Below are 25025 nucleotides of genomic sequence, written 5' to 3'. Positions count from 1 at the left end.
TTGACAGTTATGATTAGTTAGGAATTAGAGACAAGTTTCAGAGTAGCTTTTTGTTGCCGTTGTTTTATAATAAACTTTTGGAAATGTAATTCATTAAATGCCACTGGTTTTGTTGGTGAAAAGTTGAAACCAATCTACCTTATTAACATTGGTGGTAATATGGGTTTGATATTATAATCTTAGGCTGGGTTAGAGAAGATATGAGAAACAGTGGAAATACAGATATCATTTACATTATTATACACAGTACATGAAATTAATAATCTCTCTGCTTCCTCTTCTCAATTGCTGAAATTATTCTTAGGGTTTCCTTTTCATATTGGTACCACAGAGTAGTTAAGGAATGGTGGGGCAATGACTATTAGCATTATGGAGACATTTAAATATAATTTAATAGGAGAAAATCAGAGGAATGTGCAAACTCTAGGCTGTATTTCTCCCTAATGGGTAAACCAGTCATATATCTCTGATAGAATTGTAAATACCGGGTTATTTGATCTTTCCTGACTGACTTATCTTGGAATCATTTATATTTACAACATGCTGTGCACTAACGCATGAAAACCAGAACCGTACAGTTTTGCTACCATCTGAAGTCATAAAATTTTTTTATTTGAGTAATAAATCTGGGATAGATTATAGCAGAAAATCACTACCAATCTGAGATATAAAAGTGGTTGCAATTTTCAGAGATAAATAAGTAACCCATTAGTCTGATTAAATGTCTTTGCTAGTGACTTGATAAATGCATAAGTTTCCTCATTCACACTTGTAAGTTTTCTTATAGATGAACTTACTTTCTTTTCACATGTGTAAGATCTTAGCAGCATTTTTCCCCTCCCCACAGCCTTTTATTATAAAAAATTTCAGAGAAATTGAAAGAATAGTACATGAACAGTCCTATATCTATTACCTAAATTCATTAATTGTTAGCATTGTGCTGCTTGCTTCATCTGTGTATGTGTGTGATGGTATATACATATATGTATATATATATTTTTTGCTGAACAATTTGAAGTAAATTGGGGTAAGCAGACATCATAATGCTTATCCTCTAAATTCTTGAATATCTGTCTCCTAAAAATAAGGGCATTCTCCTACATAACCACAATAATATTTCAAAATATGAAAATTAACAATAACTTTTGCATAATATTTGAAATCCAGTCCATGTCCAAATTTCCTTACTTGTCCTCAAAATGTCTTTTATGGCTTTTTTTTTCCCCTCTGCAATTCATGTTATGGCCCTAAAATCTCTTCTGCATTTATTCTAGAGTCTAGAACAGTTCTCTCACATTTTTTCCATGACATTGACTTTTTAAAGAGACCAGGCCACTTGCCTTGGAGAAAGTCCCATGTCGAGTGAGGGTGTGTCTGATTGATGGTTTGCCGTGGGGCCATTTAGTTTTCTCTTGTCCTTGTATTTCCTGTGAACTGGAAACTAGGCCGAAAGTTTGGAGGTTATTTCTTTTAATCTTTTTGGGGGAGATGAGGTGGAGGAGATTAAGAAAAAGTCAGTGTTGTCTTTGGAGAGTGATTTTCCTTAAAACCTAGGCCTCTCTGATATTAATAAAAGTGGAGAATAATCATTTTATTGGAAGGTAATCCTCGTAAGCTTCTAATTAGTCTCTTCCTTATTTTAAGAGACCTGAACTGAATGTTGACTAGGTCTCCCCCACCCCCTCCACCCCATCTTTTCTTGTCCCTTCTTCTTTGTCCTTCCCTGGCCATGAGAGTGGCCACTAACAGCGTGTGTTCACGCAGTATGGCAGCTGTCTTGTATACTTTTCTGTCTTGCCCACCAGCCTGTAAGCTGCTGACAGCAGGGATGGTGACACTTTTTTTCATAATTTCTTGAAGCCCAGCACAATTCGGGGTCACCACAGGCTAATTTATTTCCACTTAAAACTTTCTTCTTAAATTGGATGGGGAAGGGAATTTTCTGGATCCATGACTGAATTGTCTCTGCTTGGTAGGTAGATGTTGGAAATGTTGGATGGATTCACCTTCTCTCTTTTTACTCATTTAGCTACTTTCACTTACTTCTGGTCTTCAAATACTCCCAAGTGAAAGGAGAAGATAAGTCTGTATATCAGTGAATGCCCTTTTATTTTATCTCCTGTATTCCCCTTTTAGGAGCTGAAGTGTGCCTTCTCTGAAATTAATTTTCTGTTGCCTGTTGTCCCCCCCCCCATAAGTACTCTGCCAGCTATACACCCGTGCAAACATGTGGGCTCTCTTTCACTTTCACGGAGCTCACCAGTGAGACAAAGTCCTTTTCTGCATGCGCATTCTAATTGGCTCTATGGCTTTAAAATGTCGAGCAAGTATACTTTTTTGTGTGCCCTGCAACTTCGCCTAAACTTTGCTATAAATGGCAAAGTTACGGAATTGCCCTGGCTCCATGCCCCATGCTGGAAATAATTTTAGGATATAAAAACACAGCTTTCCTATGAAAATATTTATTTTAGGGGCCCTTGATAAGCACGCATGCGTGTTACTCGTTTTCATAATGAATTAGTTCCTTTCTTCAGTTGTGAGGATAGACTTTCATTAATATCTAATTTGTTGGAATGAAAATGATTCCAGTAGGATTATTATGACTTCATCATGACTCTCTTAAGAAAAGGCATGATGGAATGGATACTTTAATGAAATTTGAAGAAAAAGAAATAGCTATTCTAAATGTGCACTTGATAAATAGGAAAGGCAGCTTTCAGCATTCACTTTTAAATACTATTTATTCAGCTAGAGCTCCAGGCTAGCCACCAGGTTCCTGCAGGCAGTTAAGACAAGAATCATGATTTTGGACTCTCAGTCTAGCAAACCTAATTAAGTTAGAGTTCTCAGACCTGGAAGGGGCCCCAGAAAGCCATTAGATCAAGCCCCTTGCCATTAGGCAAGTGAGATATTAACCCCTGTTGCCAGGCAAGAATATTTGAAACGAGTAATGGTGTTTTGAACAAATCAAGAACAGTTACTGGAGCCTGGCTTGTTATCTTTTATTGTACTCTTCCTCCTCTAATAGTAGTTTTATTTTCAATTTAATTCATTAGGTTAATATGTAGGAAAATATTATTCATAATTTGAGAATTAAGAGGAGCTCAGTCATCTATTTGCAACCCTAGTATTTGCCATGGAGTCCTTTTTGAACTTTGTCATGGAGCTAAGTGAAAAATGTCTCTGGTTCTTAAGGCATTCCTAGTTTCATGTGGTATGGGAATAAAAAATAGAAACTTGTTTGAAAATAGTCAGAATAGACCAAACTTCCCATCCAGCAGTACATTCTGCAGCTCAAGCCCTTACATTGGAAATAGTAGTGTGGTGGTGAGGCGCTACAAATCTTTCCACCAAAGTGTACAGTTTGATAGATTTTTAAAGTGTATCACTTCATCAAGGCCTCTATTCATAGAAAATAATGTTCTCCTGACTTTGGATATCTAATTTTTGATAAAAACAGGAATGTTCATGAGTCATAGTGAGCCACGGCTTTTAGGCAGCAATTTTTAGGAGGCTGCATCCCAAGTTAACCACTTATGGCGCCTAAAAATGTTGTGCCTGTGACAGTGCCCCGGTGAGATATGCCATGTGTCAGTCATCCTTTTAACATCTGGATTTCCGCTTTTCAAGGGCAAGGGAGGGAAGATCTAACCTTTATTGAGCACTTGCTCTGTACCACATGTGGTGCTGAGTCCTTTGCATGGATAGGGGTTTTCTCCACTGGTTCTCTATGCCAGGCGCTGAGATGCTGTAGTCACACTGACCTATAACATATTTAATTCTTCAGGGTCTGAGTTCGTCATTTATAAAGTGAGATTAAATTGGTAAAGTAGGGTAAGCACTCCATTCACATTTCTGCCAGTCCTATCATTCTAATCCATTCCTTTGATCATGTCATCCACTTCCCAGTCTCTGTTCTTTCAGCTGAAAAACTTTTGGTGATTCCTGACTTCTTATGAGCTAAAATCCAAACTCTTTAGTTCATTGTGTGATCTGGCCCTGTCCTACCTCTCCAGACTGACACTTCCCTTCATGCTTGCATTGGTATGGAAAATGTGGACCACACTTTCAGGTTTATGGCTTCCATAAGCTTGCGGGTTTTCCCTACCTAAATCTCCTTCACCACCTGCACTCCTGTGTTCTTCCCCTCTCCAGTCTCCACCTGTTTAAATCCATTTGTTGCTTTGGGACGCAGGTCCTAGCCTGTGGCCAGTGTAGCCTTTCCTGTCTCTCTCCAAACTTGAAGTAATATTCTCCTTTGGATTGCTAACCCTGTATTTATAGTTCTCTTAAAATCTTAAGGAAGTTTAGGCTTTAAGTCATCAAAAAATATTAAGCAATGTTTAATACTTTCATTTATTCAATACAAAAGTGTATCAGTGTATTTTTCAAACATTTTTCAACAAGACTTTAAACAACTTTTTTTAATTAACTAGACAAATTTAATTAACTGGAACATGCTATTCTTCAGACATTTCTAGGAATCGCAGTACCTGGTAGCTGATGAGGTTATGCTGGAGAATACAAAGGCAGAAATCAAAAAGCCCACATAGAGAGTCTCCGAATTTTAGAACCAGGAGAAACCAAAGTGACTTTAGTGGAACATCACTATAATCTGAATAAACCAAAATCTCAAATAAGTGAGGTGATGTTCTGAGTAAATTTGTTGTGTGGGTTGTTCAGAGTGGCTGCCTAGTAGATCAGTAGATCAGTTATATTCTTACTGTTTGGCCCTGCGTTTGCAGTGTGCTGTGTTAGTCCCGGCTGCTTGTCTGCGACATAACGCGGGTGGGGTCCGTCCTCCTGATGGCGAGGCCCTGAGTCTAGGCCATAGCCAGAATTATATCAGTTCCAGAGAGACTCTCAGTCTCTATCAACTTCTGCCCTTCTAAATTTTAAACTCACCCTGATCGGATTTCATATTTGTTTGTTGTGATAGTTGGGTTCAGTTGGCCCACAAATAACAATATAGAAAAAACACTGGATTTCTTTCTGTAACATATTTTATCATGTATCATTTCCTATATAAAGCTAATTTTAATATGATATGGTAAAGTGTAAAGGTATCATTATGAATTAGGTATTAAACGTCAAATGATACAGGATTTGGGATGATATGGTCATGTAAATAGTAATAATAATAAATGGCTAACCCTCATACAGCATTTACTGTGTGACAGGAACAGTTTTAAGTGCTTTGTATATTTGGTTGACCCTTGTTATTCTCACAGAAACCCCATGAGGTAGTGACTACTATTATCCTCACAGAAGCACAGGAGCACTAACTTGCCCAAGATCACATAGCCAGAAAGTGGCAGAGTTGGGGGTTTAAGGCCAGGCAGTCTGACTCCAGAAAACAAATCAAGACATTCATTTTATTTTTATTTCTTACTTATATTCTTACTGTTTGGCCCTAGATCCCTCTTTCATTTAAGGGGGAAAAAAAAGGAAAGTGTGTATTTAGAACTAAACAAAATGATCATAGATTGTAGTAAATTTCCAAGCTAATAGATTGTTCAAAAACTGTATTTACTGATGAGCCTTTTAAGAAAGTCACTATAGGACAGATGTGGAATCCTTTTTTTCTGGTGAGTGCTACTGACCCAAAGGAAATTCAGTGAAGGGATCCTTGCAAAATAATAAATTATTATTATTTTTATTAATCTCCCTGGAGAAGCAAAGACTCTCTGACCTCTAGTCACTATCAGCTGCACCAAATCATTCTGGCTTCTTGAGTTAGAGAAAGCTCTGGGCCACAGGATAGGTGCCCAGGGAGTTCAATGGAGGGAGAGCTGACTCCCAGCTGAGATTTTACAGTAGAATTTAATATTTAAAGTTTCTCAAATAGACGGGTTAGAGAAAGCTCTGGGCCACAGGATAGGTGCCCAGGGAGTTCAATGGAGGGAGCGCTGACTCCCAGCTGAGATTTTACAGTAGAATTTAATATTTAAAGTTTCTCAAATAGACGGGGCTAAATTAGTCCATATGACTTCATAAGTGACTTCTCCATTTAGCTTTGGTGAATAAAATTACCTGGCTGCAAAATATGAAAAAGAAAATCACTCCTACTTTGAAGTGTATAGTTAGTGCCTTCTAAAAATAAGACATCTAGCTCTGAAATGCGAAAGCTGTAATAAGATCCAGTAACAAGAGCATAACTTAGAAAAACCTAATTGACTCTAGTTTATGTGACTATACAGTCTACATCTATAAAGAAGTCTCATGAATAAATTTTATCTAAGCTACATTCACAGTGTTTTCAGTATTACCACTATAACTTCCTCTACTTTTCAGGTTCCGGGTTTTCTCTTGCCTTATTCTGGGTTTACAGTTTTTATTTAATCACCGTCTTCATGATGATCATTCCTAGGTTTGCTTTTTGCTCTGGTCACTTGAAGTTTAATTTTGTACCTTTCCTGGTTGTTTGTAGTTTTGTTCTCTATCTCCCCAGATCCCACCAAGAACCGTATTCCTCTATGACAGCCTTGAATGAATGTCGCAGTGGGTCAATGTTTTGTTTCTCAGGAGAGCTGAGAGGATGCACAGGCTTGGTGCCAGCTATTTCCTGATGGTTCTGTGTGTGGGGCTGCGCTAACGGTGTCATACACCAGCTTCCTCACCACTCATGTGTCACACCTGCTCTGCCTCCCCACAGCATTTTTGGATTCTTCTCCAGGTTGTTTCTTTCCATGTTGCACACTCGGAATGGGTAGGAAAGCAGCTGTGCTACAGTTTTATATTCACATCAGCATTTTCACTTAGGACTCGTGATGGATATAAACTAACCTTTGTAGCTCTTCTAGGTTTATTACTGACAGCTGTTCTCCCTGAGCGTATCCAGCTGGGGCTGAAGTCACATCTGCACTTTAAACTTCCAGCTACCTTTTTGTTTTAAATGCAGTTTTAGATTTCATTTGTTTGTAATTGTGAACTCAGAAGAGATGAGTTCCAGCTATGACTCAGTGTGAGTTCCCATGTCATAATTCTACATTTCTGGAGTGTTTGCACCTGACAGGAATATACCCAAGGAAACAAAAAGAACAGGAAAGGCCATAGGCACATACTGGTTGGCCCAGACACAGAATTTTGCTGATGACTGGCACAGAGAAAAATCAGCCACAGGAAATCCAAAGCACAGCCGAACATTTTTTCTTTGAATATCCTAAAGTGGGAAAGTAATTAAGAATGGCAAATTATTTTTAAAATTAAATATATTAGTCATAACTTTACTAATGGCTTAAAAGCTTTTTTAGTTGTAATGTCAAAAAGGCTTTTTAAAAAAGTAACCAGTTTTGAGACTTTTAAAAAGCGGAAGTTTTTGAGAGCAGTGCTTCTTATTTTAGTATCAAAGGAAAGAGGGAGGAACTGAGGATTGACGGTTGAGATGGGGGATAGTTGACATGATCAGAAATGGCTCCTTCCCTGGGAACATGTCTTGAGTGCTTATCTCTGCCAACACTTGCGTGGTGGGCTTGTGAATTTTGAGCTTTTCCTGCAAGCTCCAAAGAAATACTGTGATCTTAATGAACTTCCAGGGCACCTGGTAGTATGGCCCTCACCGGCATGATTTGGTACATTCTGATAGTGACTATAAATCAAAGTGTCTATCTCCTCCTCCAGGGAGATTAAAAAAAAATCGTTTGTTATTTTGCCAGGATCCTGTAGTAGTTGCAGAATGTCTGTCACATGTTTCAACTTTTATAATGTAAGATACTTGGTGTTGCCATGAATAGCAAATTGGAAAAAAATCAAGCATTTTTGAAATCTTGAATTGTGTCTTAAGCATATATATGGAAATGAAATAGAGATCTTGGAATAGAGATATCTTTGTTAGAATGTGAAAGAATGTCAGTGAATTCTAGCTGGAAGTTATATTCAGATGAGATGGTGAAGTCATGAATAGACAAAGGGAATGATTTTGAGGAAGTGCCTCCTGGAGACTGTGGGAAATCCTGTCAGGGGTAGACAAGCAGCTTGTGATTGGATCAGAGTTGCATAGATGTTTATGTTGGTATCTGCTGGTGGCCAGCACTGCTAGGTTCGTGGCAGTCAACTGTTGACCCAGCACTTTACCTGCTGGATTTGGAGTAGAGAGGGGAGCAATTCCACCACCTCTAGCAGACAGTGACTAGTGCACAGTATATACGGCTCAGAACACTTGATTTTTCAAATGACCTCTTAAAAGGGTCACCACTGATAGGTTTGAACAGACTTCATATTTATTACTGTAGGTTTAGGTTTAGGAAAGTTCCCAAGTCAATTAATATAGTCAGTCCTCATTATTCTCGGATTACTTACTTGTGAATTTGCCTACTTGCTAAAATTTATTTATTTTTATTATTTATTTATTTATTTATTTTTCTTGCTAAAATTTATTTGTAACTCCCAAATCAATACTCAAAGTGCTTTCATGGTCATTGGTGGACATGTGCAGAACAGCAAAAATCTGAGTAGCTCAAGGCACACGTACGTGGCTGAAGTTAAACAACGCTATCTCTGCCTTCTTGATTCAGTTCATACTGCAAACAAGTGTTCTTGTTGCCATGTTTCTTTCATTTTTGTGCTTTTTTGGTGGCGAGTTCACTGTTTAAATGGCCCCCAAGCATAAGGCTGAAGTGCTGATTGATAGTCTCAGTGCAAAAAGGCTGCGATGTGCCTTGTGGAGAAAAATACATTGATTAGCTAAGCTTTCTCAGGTGTGAGTGATAGTGCTGTTGGCTGTGAGTTCCATGTTAATGTAATGAGCCAACAACATGTATCAGAAAAGGTATTTTTAAACAGAAGCACACGTAAAACAAGGTTATGTGTTGATCGGTTAGTGAAAATGTGACCAGAGGCTGATAGGAGCCTAACCCTGTATTTCCCCTAGGAGCAAGAGTTTGGTATTAGCTAATGCAGTGTTGGAAGCTACTGTATGGAACAGAACTACTACCACAAATGATGAGGATCACTGTGTGCAGAAACTTCTCTCCTTCTGTCCCACCTGGTTACCCCAAATTTGTAAGCACAGTTAGATCAAAAGGTTCTTGATGCCATGTTACAGCTGGTATATCACTACAGACGCAGATATGTGCTGGTATGTTAGTCCCAAACCATGCATCTGGTAAAATGATAGTAGAGTTTAAACTTAACAGTTTTGGAGTCATTTTCAAAGGAAAACACTGTATAATGTACTTTTCCTCCAGGAATTTCAAAACTATCACTGTTTCTTTATGTGTGAAAATGGCCTCTTTTGAGCAGCCTGGGGCAGTTTCCTCTGGTCCTCCTGCTCAGAGGTGCCCCAGTTCAGTGTACAATCAGTATAAAAATAGGCAATGCAGGAACTTGTGTGTCTGGGGGAAAGAGATGGTTGCAAATATATAGTTTTTGCATTTGAATGAATGATACTCTGCAGCTTCAAGAAAAAAAAAATCCAATTTCAGAATGAAATTCTACACGCTAAAAAAAAAACTAATTTGAGAAGATTTGAGAAAAAAAGTTTTACTTTCCTATACTCCCTGTAACTTTTTCTTTTGTTGTTTCACAACTTAAAAAAAACAGGACTCCATCAAAATAGCCCTGTTCTGTGTTTTGAGGAAATGGTTTTGCAAGGCCGTTTGGTTAAACAATGAATTAAAGAGCCAGAACTTCCAGGTCGGGCTTTCTGTAAAGGAAGTGAGGGCTGCTGCAAAGCCCGGGTTCAACTTACACAGAGCCCCTGATAGTTGTTCCCTGTTTCCAGAACCACGGGCGACACTCTGCAGTTTATTAAGCCTCAGAGCTTTACTTTTTAATTGTGGCAAAATACACATAAAATTTACCAACTTGAATGTTTGTGAGTATACGGCTCAGTGGTGTTGAGTACATTCATGCTGTTGTGTGACCAGTCTCCAGAACTCTTTTCATCTTGCAAAACAGAAACTCTATTAAACAGCTCCCCATTCTTCTCTTCTGCCAGCCATTGGAAAACACCATTCTGCTTTCTGTTTCTATGAGTTTGACTACTCTAGGTACCTCATTTAAGTGGAGTCATAACAGTATTTATCTATTTGTGACTGGCTTATTTCACTTAGCATAATATCCTCAAGGCTAATCCATGCTGTAGCATGTGTCAGCATTTCCTTCCTTCTTAAGGTTGAATGGCACATATTCCACTGTATGTACATACCACATTTTATTTATCCATTCTTCCGTAGATGGACACTTGGGCTGCTTCCACCTTTTGGCTATTGTGAACACTGCTGCTATGAACATGGGTTTGCAAATATCTCTTTGAGACCCTGCTTTAAATTCTCTTTTTGTATATACTCAGAAGTGGAATTGTTGGATTATATGGTAATTCCATTTTTAGTTTTTTGAGGAACCACTGTATTGTTTACTGTAGTGGCCTTATTTTACATTCCCACCAAGTGTACAAGGGTTTGAATTCCTCCAAATTCTTGCTAACACTTGTTATTTTCTGTTTTTTTTGACAGTTGTCTGATATTTTAAATTAAATAACATTGTGAACTATTACAATGTCCTGACAAGAAAATTTGACCGTCCGTGGTAGTTTTACTTTAGATATATTTGTATATTCCATGTTTCTAGTCTCTTGGTTATATAGGGTGAAAACAAATTGGATAGAACCAATTTACCTTCAATTATCTCATCACTGTGGCTACAGCCTCGTAGATGCTCAATTAATTTTTAAGTGAATCAGTGACCATGAAGACAGTTAATCTTATTTGTTATAGAGATACATAAGGGATTGGAGAATTAGGGTAAATGTATTTAGACCTCCCCTTTGTTAATTTTTAGCCCTTTCAAAAACGAAAATATTTGTTTTAAATATCCAAAAATAAAGTTATTAGATTACAAAGATAATTTGGGGTAAATTTATTAGTCCTTTAAAAAAAAATGATCCTTTTCTCTTTTCCTACAGTGAGGCATTGCCTGTGTAGCATTGTGTTTCTGGTGCTCTAGGGACCAGTTTCATGCTTGCAGTGTGCATTGTCTACTTGGCTTGGCTTTTTAACATGGTAACATCAACATTCTTAATCTAGTAATGTCTTTATGGTTTGGGAACTAGGCTTCCTGTCTTTCAAAACTTGATGTTATTTATTTATTTTTGGTGTGAGCCTTCCTGACACCTGCATTTGAAATCTTTCAGGTGTTTTGCAGTAGTTTTCTCAGATAGTTGGATTACTTCAAGCCAAGAATAACAGAGTTGGGGTCAAGGTTGGGAACTGTATGGTCAGTCCTTCAAAGGAAGTATTTATTTTTATTCATTTTTGTTTGTATTTCCTTGGGTCACAGTCCTTATTGTTGCTCCCTTTGGCTGCAGTTATCGAAGACTGAGTTTACTACTGAGCCTAAAAGAGTGTTTTCCAAACTTTTTGAATCATGACCTCCAGTAAGAAAGACATTTTACATCCTGACTAGTTTTATACACACACACACACACACACATGCACACACACGCACATACACATACACACAAACACACTGAACCTAAAGTATTTGTTTTGAGTTGCAAATGTGTACAGTTATTGCTAAGGATATGTTTCCATTTAATTTACATAAAATGCTGGTCACTGACCCACAAATTATTTCATTATGCAGTTTGACAAACACAGAGCTCTGGCATCATAGACCTATGTCGTTCATGTTCTATAGCAACAGTCAGCTTTTCTGCTTATGACTGATCACCTATTGCCCTGTGATTCTGTCAGCATTTTAAAGCAATTTCATGGTAAAAGTCATGCCAGCTCTGGTTGTACATTTCAGTTTTGCCTTTACAGGCAGCTGCTCCTTGGGTAGTGGGACTTGCAGAGCAGATTAAACATTCTATAAGAATCAACTTTATACTTGGGGGATTGGGGGTTCACGGAGCAAGACTGAGCAGTATGGGAATTACACGTCAACTCACCCTGTCCCTTAAAAGCATCGGTTCATGCTCACTGGGCTCCATTGTCGCTTTGAGCAGCATAATGTCATCTACCTCATATGCATGCTGTGAGGGGAGGGACTGGTCTCATTTCTCTTTTTATTCCTCCTTAGCAGTATGTCTCGTGTGGAGAATGTGCACCAGCTCCAGGTCCGAAGAGCTTCCTTCTTCTCCCTTTTCTCTACATCAGAACTTTATCTTCCTGCCTATAGAAAACAGAAAATTATTCTTTATGCCCCTTGTCCAATCTCCCAACAATATACATACTAGTAATATTGATTTGATCAACATGTGTCAACATTGAGTCCCCAAAATATGTATAATCAATTATGACGCAATAATAATAATAATAAAAACCAAAAAAAACAAAGGGGCATGAGAAAAGTTTTGGAGATGATGGATATGTCTGTTATCTTGATTGCAGTAATGTTTTCATGGGTGTATACTTGTATGTATGTCAAAACTTATAAAATTGTACACTTTAAATAGGTGGAAAAATAAATAAACACTCAGTTAAAAAAAAAAAAAAGAAAACAGAAAATTATATACAGAAAGAGAGATACAGACTGTGTGGAATGACCTGAGACATAACTTGCTTGGTGGGTAGAGACTGTCTGTGTGTAAAAGCTTATGTTTGAGGCAAATTGCAGGAAAAGAATCTTTCAGGAAAAGCAAGATTATAAGTTTAAAAAGTTGTTTTAATGAATAGAGGAGAATGATTAGTGATTACCTCACTGATCACTGGTACACAGATGCTTTTAAATGGTTAAATGAATTGTCCCCAAAAGGTTATTTTAATGTCCTCTTGCAATCTGAATTTCTTATCAAATCCTTTTAAATCCAGATGGTACTAGGCTCCGTCTGAAATATCACAAAACCCTCAATGACTTAAGTCTTAGGTTAATAAGGCTAATTGGATTTCCACAGTAACGTTTAGGTGGTCCTCTCCCCCCCCCCCCAAAAAAAAATAAATCACCTGCCAGCCCAGCCTTCAGTTTCTTTTTACCTGTAGGACCAGGTTGCTTTTTGTGGGGGCTGTGGAGTGGCAGGCTTGCTTTTTGTGGGGGCTGTATGGTCGCCAGGGCCTGCCTGGGGTGTCTGGGACATAGGCTAGGCTTGCATCACAGTGTCAGCACTGATGCCTCACTCTTGGTTTATAGCTATGTAGTCCGAGTTTTCAGCTACTTTCTTTTTTATTGAGAGAGAAAAGCCCATTTGACAAACCTAGGAATTAATAGCTGGTGTGTTGTAGTTGGGTTTGTAACCTGGGTGGTTTACACATGTACCATCTTGGAACATTGTCATGTAATCAGAGGTCATGGATCCAGCTATGGTTTAATGGTGACTGCCCTGGGTGTGGATTTGAAGGATCGGAATTTGAATAGCCATGTAGTCTCGATGAAGCCATTTAACCTTTCTGAGCTTCAGAAGTGTTAGAAAGATTAAATGCAAGTATGTATAGCGAACCTTGAGGAATTTTTGGTTCAAATTTAATAGAACCTGGATTTTTGGATATGGGAATGTCTTTGAAGATGATCTAGCTTCATTGTATTACTGAGGGCCAGAGAAATTTAAGTGAGTTTCCTGCAAAAGTTTATGCCTCTGTTTATTGTGACATGATTACCACCCAGAACATGTGTCATTAAACATCGGTATCCATTCAGGGTGATGAGCATGGCTTTTGGATTAGTCTACAGTGGATCTGAATTACTCCCCTGCAGTTTACCATGTCTGTAGCCTTGGACAGGCTACTTAATATCTTGCAGACTTAGTAGTCTTCCTGTGAGGTTAAATAGAAATAAGAATTTTTTTTTTCCAACTCATAGAGGTGTGGCGAGGATTGAATGAGATAAATTTATGCAAAGCTCTTAGCACAATGGCTGGCACCCAGAAAGGCTCGGCTTTATTATTATTTCTTCATCAAAGGGCATTTATGCTTTAATATAAAATGAGGAGGTTGATGTACAATGTTTTTTTTTTTTCCTACTAGCAACATCTTATCAAATGCCAGGCTGAAATTCTGGATGATCAGAGAGTTTTTTACTGATAGCCATTGCTTATCACTTTTTTAATCAATCCATCATTCAATAAATTTAAATAAATCCATATCTTGCTGAATAAATGGCTATATTTTGATAATAGAATGTCTGCATTCTATGGCTCCATCTTGTAAGTAATTTTTTGCCTTTTACAGTTTCTATGACCTAGGAAGGAGAAGCGTCCTTTTTCTTCATCGTATGCATGGAACAGAGATATGGACAGCCTCCAGATTACTTCTTTTTGGCGTGGCACTGTGCTTTGAGCATGGGCGTGTCTGTTCACTAAGGATAACAAAGCCACACTGTGCGTCTGAGGTATTGGGAAACCATCCAGTTTCCTCCTCCTGACCCTGACTTAAGTCTTTCCTGAAATCCTGTCAGCCCCATTCTCTATCAGCTGCCCTCCTTACATAACCCAGAAGGGTTGTTTCCAAAGCTGGTGATGCGGAGGAGTTCTGTGTATGTCAGAAAAGAATTTGGGGAGGCTTGTGTCACTAAAGCAAGTAATTAAGTGGAAAACAGTGGGTGCTAACACTGAATGCCATCAATAAATTTAAAAATTACATTTACCATAGACAACTGAGTCAACTGTATTAGAAAATTTTCAAAGCACTGGTGAATTTTAAACATGCTGTTTAAAAACACTTTTTAATGTACTGTCACCTTTCTAATTGTATACTTTACTATTCAGAGCACTATGAGAAGAGGTTGTGTCCTGCAAATCCCCAGTGACTTCTTTATTTCAAATAATGATGGTAAACCCTTTAATTTCAGTGACACACATTTTTTTGTTATTGTTTACTACTATTCTCTAAAAATCATTTGCCCTTGCTATTGTTGAACTTTTAAAAAAAAATCAGCTTGTTGTGGCTGGCTGGTTAGCTCAGTTGTTAGAGTACGGAGTTGTAACACCAAGGTCAAGGGTTTGGATCCCTGTACCGGCCAGCCACCACCACCAACAAAAAATCAGCTTGTTGATCTTCCTATGCTCCCCAGTTGTTTTGTTGGCTGAAATTAATTTTTCTCCTTGTATTATCGAATGCCTTGGAGGAGTATTGAAAAAATTGGGGAGTGGGGTTGTAGGGTTGCCTGATTTCACTAAATAAGAATATAGGACACCAGTGAAATGAATTTTATAGAAACAATGATTTTTTTTAAGTATATGTATGACCCATGCAATATTTCAAGCATACTTACTCGTATACTAAATAAAATTATTTGTTATCTGAAATTCATATCTAACTGCATGTCTTGTATTTTATCTGGCCACCCTTACTGTGGGGAGGGTGGTAGGGAAGGCCCTGAGTGTGGCCCTGGGTGTGTCTCAGAGACTCGGGTGGGTTCCAGAGGTTGCTGTGGCATGGTAACCTTGCTCCCCGAATCTCTGGCCCTGTGCCTTCTCCCTGCATTCGTGGAATGGGATGATGGTGATGGCTTGAGGCAGTGGGATAGCTCAGTTCTGAAGGAACACAGTGGGCCAGTCTCCTGGAAAAGTTTACTTAATGGTAGTGTTATTTTAATTCTCAGTTGTCTGCCTTTTTCCTCCCGTGGTACTCAATAAGCATGAAATTGTAGCTGGAGCACAGCAGGCAGAACTTAGGTCATGTTGGTCTTGTTCTGCCCTCAGCCTCTGACTTCCTGCAAGGTTTATTCCTCCACCTTTTTTTTTTCCCCATTATCTAAGGAATGAGATAGACCAGAAAAATTTGACAGGTCTCAGTGAAGTGCTTTGAACTGGATGAGCTTAGAGCATAAGTGATCGTATGTCACATATCTCATCACAACACTATCCATACAGTTTTCAGCCTTTATTATAAGAAACAAGACAGTATACTGACCATTATCAAATTAGCAATACACAAACTCTTTTAGTCCTAATGCTTTGATGAAAGAAAAAGTTCCCTCAGAGAATGTTCTAAGCCATATTCAATTTCAGCTGAGGTATAATGAGCAAAAACTCAGATGGATGGAAAAAATGTTGAGCTAAATGGCAGGCATGGTGCTATTTCCTCAAGAAACTGACCCCCTGATTCCTCTGTTTGGAGAGACAGTCCATTATGGCAGCACTGAAAAGTATATTGAAATAATCTTCACCTGTCATTTCCAAATCTTAACTATTCTGAGTTTAAACATGTTTTCTCTAAGGAAAGTTGGATTGCCATTCAATCACACATGTCTGGAATTATCTCTGAGTCCTTTATACACAGACCAGGACTTGGAAGGGCACACCTTAGGTTGCAGCATGTTTTCCTGGGCTGGGCTCCAAAGCTTCCTGACGCTTGAACAATAATGTGTTCTTTCCATGCTACTTTACGTATTTGTTTTACAGAAACCTTGTGCCTTTTATCCATTCATACCCACTTTGAAAACATACTTGTGTTATGCAGGAGCAGAGGTACAAAAATCGTGGAGTGTTTTCTGTTTGGAAGATGCACAGAATGTATGTGCTGTGGATGAGAGGACTTTCCTTCTTTTTCTCCTTTTCTTTCTCCTCCCCCTCCCACTTTCTCCACCTCCTTCTTTTTCTTCTTTTTAAAAATAATCCTGGGCATGTATTTTCCTGTCATGTGCCTGTAGGTATTTTTTGTTGGGCATTCTTGACTGGGATTTCTAAACACTTTGATAAGGGGATGTTGGGTATTTCTTCATGAGATAAATTCCGCTAAGGAAAGATTTGAATAGTTTTGACCATTGGGTTTTCTTTTTTTCTTTCAGTTTCCTTGCTGTCTAAAAACATTACACTTCCGGTTTTGAGGCAAAGACAAACCTATAATTTGTGATCATGGCTGAAATGTGTAATTAAATTCACACGCTAGGTTTAATAGTGACAGTTCACTTACAAAATAGATGTCAGAGCTGGAAGGAATCTTAGATATTGTCTAGTTCAGTATTTTTCCCCATTGGAGGAAATGGAGACTCAGAGATGTGAAGTTACTTCTTCAGTGTCACACAGAGAGTTAGTGGTAGAGCTGGGAGTGGAAACCCTTTGCCTGACTCCAGAGCAGAGCTTTCCTCCAACCATTATTTTAACTCTTCAGATGATCGAAATATTCTTTAAGTGCTCAGACTTTTTTTTGCTGAAAGTTGTTTTAAAGTACTTTATCTTCTGAAACATTAGCTTGACTGTGTGGAACCTAGTTTAACCTTTAAGCCTCTGTCTTATCATCATCAGTGCTGTTTTGTGAGCATCAGTTATTGTTTGTGGTTTGATTCACGGATACCCTTCGCTACTGTGAGTCTGTAGAACTCTTTGTCTTTAGTTATTCTACGACTCCTGCATGACAAGACTCATGAGTGCATGGGCTGATTTTGTAACTTTTTTGGTATTCGTCCTCATGGTCAGTTGTTACTTTTTGGCCCTTTCAGAGGTGTATTTATAGTAGTGTTTCCCCCTTCTGTCTCATTTGTAGCTACAGGATTTTAGTTTATGGAGATGACTGAGCGATGCCACAGAGAAGTCAATGCCATTGAAAGAAGATTTTTATTACTTCTGTTTCCCAAGAGAAGGGGGCATACTATGCCATGCAGGCAGGGCCATGGGGGGAGCAGCAGGTTTGGCGAAGAGGCAGAAGCAGGAACGAGGGGAAGCCTAGGCCAGAGCCTTACTGAGTTTTCTATGGGAAAGTCAGGGCAGGGGAGACAGCAGCTTAGGATGGGCAAGTTTGAATAATGTCAGCGGGCTCTGGGCTGTGGGGGTCTCTAGTTGTCTGGTACCTGGCCCTGGGTGATTTAGGGCAAAGGAAATAAGGGCTGGGTGTGTGAGAGGTAGGTAAGGAGGTGGTTCAGCCTATGGGCTCTGGGTCACAGGAGAGATGGAAAGTACTTTGCCTGTTGGTTTGGCCCTGTAATTAATGGATGCCTGGTAGATAAATACAGAATCTAAGAAAACACAGGACCCGTTCTGGTCTCAAGTTGCTGCATTTAATTTGTGGCGAACCAAGAAACCACTTATCCAAACCTTTTGGAAGGTGTTTATTTTGAGTGTATTTTCATAGAGAGATGCCTAGAAAGAATGGGTACCTTTTTTGTGAGCGGTGGGGTCGAGGGTGAATTTTTACTTTATTTTTGTGCTTTTTTTGTAATTTTGGATTTTAAAAAACGAAGACTAGATATTTTTATAGTTAGGAAAATGTCTATTTTATTTGGAAATACAGTGTACCTAAGTAATGAATGAAATGATTCTGAGTGAGGACTTTCTTATCCTAGGACCAGGATTCATACTCTTTCTTCTAATTAGAAAGATGCTGCAGGGAAATTCTACCTTAGTTTTAAACTAAGCCCAAGTGCCACCTTTACAGCGATGTTATTGTCTGAGCAGCTACTTCTGTCGACCTTCCTCAGCTCAGATTCGGAAACTCCTGTATTTCCAGTAGGGTGCTTACCACTGTGTTTTTTTCCCCTGTGTACATGTTCTTTTCTTTTCATCTTACATCTTCCCCACAGTGTCTAGCACTGAGCCATGCCCTCCGTAGGTGCCCAAATGTAAATATTTGTTGAGCAGAATCTATGCTGTCTTATTTATTATCTGCCATTGCTGTTTATCTGCTGGATTTCAGATTTGTCTTGATAGTCAAGGCTGTCTAGTGAGTGACTCCAGGAATGTGAGAAGTTGCTACATATGTAATACATGTGAATCCTTCTAAATAACGAGGGTACTTCAAAAAGTTTGTGGAAAATAGAGTTAAAATATAATACGAATCTTTTCATGAACCTTTTGAAGATCTCTTGTATAGAAAGTACTATAAGACATTATATTAGACAGGCCCTACTCAGCATTTCTGGGACAAATGGGATATTTTAGCTTTTAGAGGTGGAGTAACTGAGGCAGAGAAAGGGGGTTTACGTTAACTAATGTCGTATAATGAAAAATATTAAATCAGAAAGACTTTAACTTAATCTTGCTCATAAGTAGGCTGAAATTATATTTTTGTTTAAATGAAATATTTTTATTTGAATGAAAATACCAAATACGAAGACCTTTATGGATAAAACTGAAATGTAATTCAGGTTGAATAATGACCCTCAAAGATGTCCAGGTCATAATCCCTGGAATCTGTGAATATGTTACCTTACAGGGCAAAAAGGACTTTGCGATATGAGTAAGTTAAGGATCTTGAGATGGAGCGATGATCTTGGAATTTCCCAGTGGGGCCAACATAATTACATGGGTTCTTGGAAGAGAAGTTATGAGGGTCAATCAGAGAAGGAGATGTGGCGAAGGGATAGAGCAGAGGTTAGAATGAGGCAGGGCTGCCAGCCAAGGAGTGCAGGCAGCCTCTGGAAGCTGGAAAAAGCATGGAATGAGTCTCCTTAGGCTCACTAGACCTTGGTTGCAGTAAAACCCATTTTGGACTTCTGACCTCCAGAACTGTCACATAATAAATTTGTGGCCGGCCGGTATGGGCATCTGAAAAATATTTGTTGTTTTAAGCCACTGAGTTTGTGGTTATTTGTTACAGTGGCAGTAGGAGCGAATACAGTCTGCATCAGAAATGTATGGTTTCCTTTATTCCTGTTGGTCTATGAGTGCCTCAGATTATTTGGATTTGAAAGAAGAGAGGGGTTCGCACATGGCGCTGTTTCAATTCCTGAATAACCTCAAGTGATTGAAAGAATACTCCTTCCCATACACTCTGCAGCAACACACACACCCCACACATTCACACCTGTACTTAAGAGGAAATAGATGAGACAAAGAATGAATATTTCAGTTTTAACTGACTGAACCTATCTGAGTGCACTAGTGTGCAGACACTGCCCTGGACCCGAAAAGATGCTCCCGTAAAGGAAGACACAGCCATTACTTTCCTGGAGTTGAGGCCAAAACTCTGTTCATTTTCATTGTTAGCATCACACCTTTTCTGTCAGAAATAACCAACCCTCCCCCTCCTCTTTTTGAAATTTCTGGTTTCCACACATACATTTTAAATTTTATTTGGCATGTTAAACACTTTTATTGGTATCATTTAAAGCATAATGTAAAATCTCAGGCCCTCAGACATCTTAGGATAATGACTGTTGTTTATTGTCTACTAACCAGGTGAGCAACTTCCATGCAAGTGAGAGGTGGGGTGGGGAAGGGCCATGACATGGATTGAATTGTGTCCCCCAGGTTTTGTGTATTAGAAGCTTGATCCCCATGGTGACTGTTGAGGGTGGGAATCCTATTATGGTAATTGAAAGGTGGAGCCTTGAAGAGGTGATTAGATTGTAGGACCCTGATGTAGTGAATGGATTAATAATAGTGGTCATGGGCGTGGTTCTGAGGGCTCTAAAAGGAAAGCACATGAGAGTCTTTCTCTCTCTGCTCCATCATGTTTGCCATGTGATACCCTGAGCTGCTGTAGTCACCACCAGGGCAAGACCCTCATCAGATGTGTTCCCTGGACTTTGGACTTCCCAGCCTCTGAAACTATAAGCAATAAATTTCATTTTCTTATAACTCACCCAGTTCCAGGAATTGTAATAAACAACAGAAATGGACTAATATAGGCAGTGAAGCTAGAGAACTTCAGCTTGGGGAGAAACATCTGCAATACTAAGTGGGTCTGTTCAGTTCTAGTACAGTTAATAATTACTGATTTGTGAAGCAGAACTGAGAGCAGGAAAGGATGTGAGAAGCCGGACTGCCCCAGCTTTCCCACCCAGGAGGTATCAGTTTATAGCCAGAGTGTAGAGGTGATGAGCAGCCCTTTGATCAAAGTAGGAGGCTGGGAGTTGCTGGTGGATGCACTGTGACTACCTGGTGCCATCGAGGAAGTCAGGGATTTGAGAATGGAGTTCATAGATTACAGATGCCTTTCCAGAGCTGCCAGAACGTAGGGTCCAGGGGACGTTTATATCTCTTGGGCCAAGTCCAGGTTTGTTTCCCAGTCTGTTGCATTAACACTCATCACAGGACAGAAGCGCAGATGTGTTCTCATGCCTCTTCCAGATGCGGTGCATGCAGGGATGGAAGATGGTACTCTCATCATTAGAGCTGATTTGCTTTGGATTAAAACGAGACATAAACACTGTGTTTCTATTGCCCGTCATAGTTTCCACTGACAGTGCCTGTGTCATTTGGGGTAACTTTGACTTGTATTTCCACTCAGTATGAGGAAGAGACCATAAGACAGAATTGGACTAATTTCTGGAAAAAAGAAGTAAATGCTTAGTAGAGTGCTGCGTGGTCTTTTTCAAGTATTTGATGAACAAGTTTTTATTATTCATCCTTCTTTGGGAAAGTAAAACAAGTTATCTCTCTGAGTCTACAGATTGGAGGGTTTTTAGTATAATTTATACCCCCTCTCTCCTCTCTCTTTCCTCTTTTCTTATGATTAAGAAGGTGAAATTCAATTGCAAATGGATATCGTTAAAATTTAGTGACATTTCTCAGCCTGTTGCTAACAAGAGTTAATAATGTGAACTTTCTAACTTGGATCGATTTTTATGTAATGCAGTGGGTTTTTACAATTAAATTCATTTTGCATGTAATTGACAATTAACTTCATAAGTCACTTTGTAGAAATTTAAGTTTTTCTAGAAATTACTATACACTATATACATTCCTCTTTTAAGCAAAATTTGACAGAAAACAATTTAGTCATCTCACTTGCTCATCTCCTAAAGGGGAAGGGTGTAGCGTGTAATTGTGTGGTCTCCCAAGCTGTATATCACACCTGGGTGAACTATGTACAAGCAGCCTCTTCCTAAGCATTTTCTTAGTGTATACAAAGCCTCGTTGACTTCAAGTTAGATGTTTGTGTCCTTTAACTTGTTACCACAATTTAAAACCAGGTTGGTATTTCTGCACCCGGCAGGCATGAGCACTGTCCTGTGTGCTGGGCTCAGCCTCGGTCACACACCACATGGTTGGGCATGAGCCCTGAGGCCAAGTGCCTTCCCTAATTTGTGATGTCACTCTGGGACACAGTTACAGGGTTGTTGCCTCTACACTTTCATCCTTAGAGGGTGACAGTTTTGCTGACAAGGTGTAGACGTCAGTTTTCTCTGAGTTTGTATACCACTTGTGTCCACAGTTCTTCATTTGCAACATCCCTGAGATTAAAAACTGCATTTTGATAAAGCTGACATCAAGGGTACAAGGAAAAAAAAATCATATTTTTCTATATACACCCAGCTACTGATCTTTTTATTTGAAGGTGAAAGCTTTATTAAAGGAAGGTCTCAGGGAGAGTTTTCAGAGTGAAAAGAGGTCGTAGATGAACTAATCAAATAGCTAATTCATTCATTCCACCGAAGGTCTTATTGAATGCCTGCTGGGTGGAGGTTTCTGTGCTAGGGAATATGCTTACTTGATGGACACAACAGATGGGGCCTCTGCCTCATGGCACTCACAGCCTAGGGGGTGACATACAGTAATCAAGTAATTTTTAAAAATCCGTAACTATAAACTGAAGCAAACTGTGACAAGTCCACTGAAGGAGAAGTTAGGGATTCCGAGAGCCTATGAGGGGAGGGGTCCTGATGGAACCTGGGGGCTAGGGGGATGGTAGATGTTTGATCAGGAAGGTGATTGGGAAATAATCCCAAGGAGGTGATTTAGTCCCACGCTCTTGCACGCAAACACACAGCTACCTAAGGGTTTGGCAGTCTGGGAGAGGGACCCTCTGGAAGTCTTAAACAAGAGTGTGTGTAGAAGGAAGACACGTGAAGAAAGCAGGAAAGGTGTAAGGGCTGCTTTCTCCACTTCCTTTTTCTCCTCCTTGTGGCTGGCAGTTGGACCTTTGCACTGTTTACTGGTGGCTCCACCATCAAAATCAAACAAAAAAGAAAGAGGAGGGAATAGATTGCTCACTTCTTAGACCTTACTTTTAATTCTAGTAAAGATTGATTTGTGAGAGAGTTTGAAATGACAATACAAAATGATCTCTTCCTTCGAACATCTGTAGAAGTTAATATTTTAAACCTTATAGTTTAACAGTTAATTTTATGTGACTCTATATATTTTTGTCCATTGTTTTAGATTCAAAGTTAGATTTCCTAGGGTGGTACTGAGTTATTCTGCCTCTTTCTTACCATGTAATTGTGGTGTGTTTTTTTTTTTTTTCTTTTTTTTTTTAATTTGGGGAAAAATATGGTCATTATTTTATCTTTTTCTTTGAAAACTTGTAAACTTTTAAAAATTTATCCACCTAAATCTCCCTTCCCAGAGATAACATAATATCTTTTCATATATGTTGTTCATCTGACATGTTCTGCACCATCCACCACACTGCAGGGCATTTAGGTAAGCAGCATTTACAAGTGACTGGAAATGGCTTAGGAAAAATGAAATAGAATCGAATTTACCTGGATAATCACTGATCCTATTAACATATGAATTTCAAAAGGTGACAGTAACTTCAAAATGTACTTTGGAAAATATAAATAAACAAAAAGAAAAAAAAAGAACAAAACCAAAAAAAACTAAGAAAATGTTGTTTGGGAGGCAGTTTTACAACCAAAGTTATAAACAGCTTTAGAGGTGGCAGGTTCCAGGGGCCTTAGATTTTTCGTCTATTAACCACACCATGCTTTGGGAAGCTTTAGAGTAAGATTCAGGTCCCAGTGTCCTCAGTCGGTTTTGCTTCTGAGAGTGAACTTTGTAGCTGCCACGTAATAAGGTGGAGTACCCCCTCCACCCCAATACCCCCGTACAGGTATTCTAAGAGTCTCACCAGACAGCATGACTTCAGGCTGGAAGGCCAGCCATTCTCAGCTGCCTACATCGGAGTGAACCTTGTTTGTACCTGAGCTCCCACAGCTTTCTTCCTTTGGTTTCTCTGGACATAGGGTGGCTGCAGTATGGACCATTCTTTCTGGAAAACAACAGTGTAGTGTCCAAGCTTATACTCCCATAATCTAGGGCTGAGCTGTCCCGTATTGTAGCCCGTAGCCACATTTGGCTAAAAAACGCTTGAGATGTGGTTGTGTGACTGAGGAGTTGAATTTTTAATTTTACTTAATTTTACTTAATTTTAATTTTCACTTTAAAATTGATATTCATGTCAATGATTGGAACAACTTGAGAATGTAAATTTACCTTTTCAACTGTAAGTTTTATGATCAAGGATTTCTAATAAAAATTTTATGTCCACATTGAGATAAGCTATAAGTGTAAAATACATACTGTATTTCAAAGACTTAATATTAAAAAAAAAGAATGTAGAATAAGTAATTTTAAAATGTTGATAATATGTTGAGGTGGTACTATTTTGGATATATTAGGTTAAATCAGATACATTATTAAAATAACTTTACATTAAAAAATGTAGTTACTAGAAAATTTTAAGTTACATCGGTGGCTTACATTATATTTCTGCTCTTAGGCGCTGGTCTTGGGCTTACTGAGGAAAAGATACAAAGGTACCATTTGCCATGGTTGTCCATATGTGGCATTCAGTACTAGGACACAAGGTAGATAGCCTTTCTATACTGTAATGTCACTATCATTAAAAGTCAAAATGGCAAATCTTGCCCTTAAGGGGACCACAGTTTTCGCCAGCAAAACAAAACTGACAGCCTCTTACGTAGTTAAAGATAGATGAAAATACCTAAAAGATATAAATGAAGCTTTTTAAATTATGCAATGAAATAAAATAGGTCAAGAAATGCCCACTGCTATTTAAAGTAAATACCTTCAATAAAAATGTATATATTTTATATACACAGTTATAAAGGTATAAACATATTAATGAGTAGGATAATTATGAATAGTTCTGTCTTCTCTCTTGTAGTTCTAAATGTGTATAAGCAAGAAGTTACTTGATATGCCATAATGCTTTGGTACTTTGCCTGTTGTATTATGGGCTCCAAGTATAAATTCATAAGAAGAGCTCACAGTCTTTTTGAAACTCCTACCTCTTTGCAGAGATTCAACACTCATATGTGTTGGTTTTGAAGCACCCTCTTGGCATGAGACCAGTTTAACCACTCTGAGAACCAGTCTGTTTTCTCCTTATTGTTTTCTGGAGACAATGAATAGCTAGATGCTGAGGCTGTTCATTTTAACTGGGTTTATTTTTGTGTTTCTTTCCTTCCTTCCTTCTTTCCTTCCTTCCTTCCTTCCTTCCTTCCTTCCTTCCTTCCTTCCT

The 25025-nt window shown here is 38.7% G+C and overlaps 1 protein-coding gene across 4 annotated transcripts in view; it reads left to right on the top strand.

The window, feature by feature from the left end:
* Positions 1–25025, top strand: part of LRCH1 (leucine-rich repeats and calponin homology (CH) domain containing 1) — a 208366-nt gene that overhangs the window by 35815 nt on the left and 147526 nt on the right. The gene's annotated exons all lie outside the window — the stretch shown is intronic.

Source organism: Galeopterus variegatus, unplaced genomic scaffold, assembly GCF_000696425.1.
Source record: "Galeopterus variegatus unplaced genomic scaffold, G_variegatus-3.0.2 Scaffold716, whole genome shotgun sequence".
Classification (NCBI taxonomy): domain Eukaryota; kingdom Metazoa; phylum Chordata; class Mammalia; order Dermoptera; family Cynocephalidae; genus Galeopterus; species Galeopterus variegatus.
This window is presented reverse-complemented; position numbering and strand designations above follow the sequence as displayed.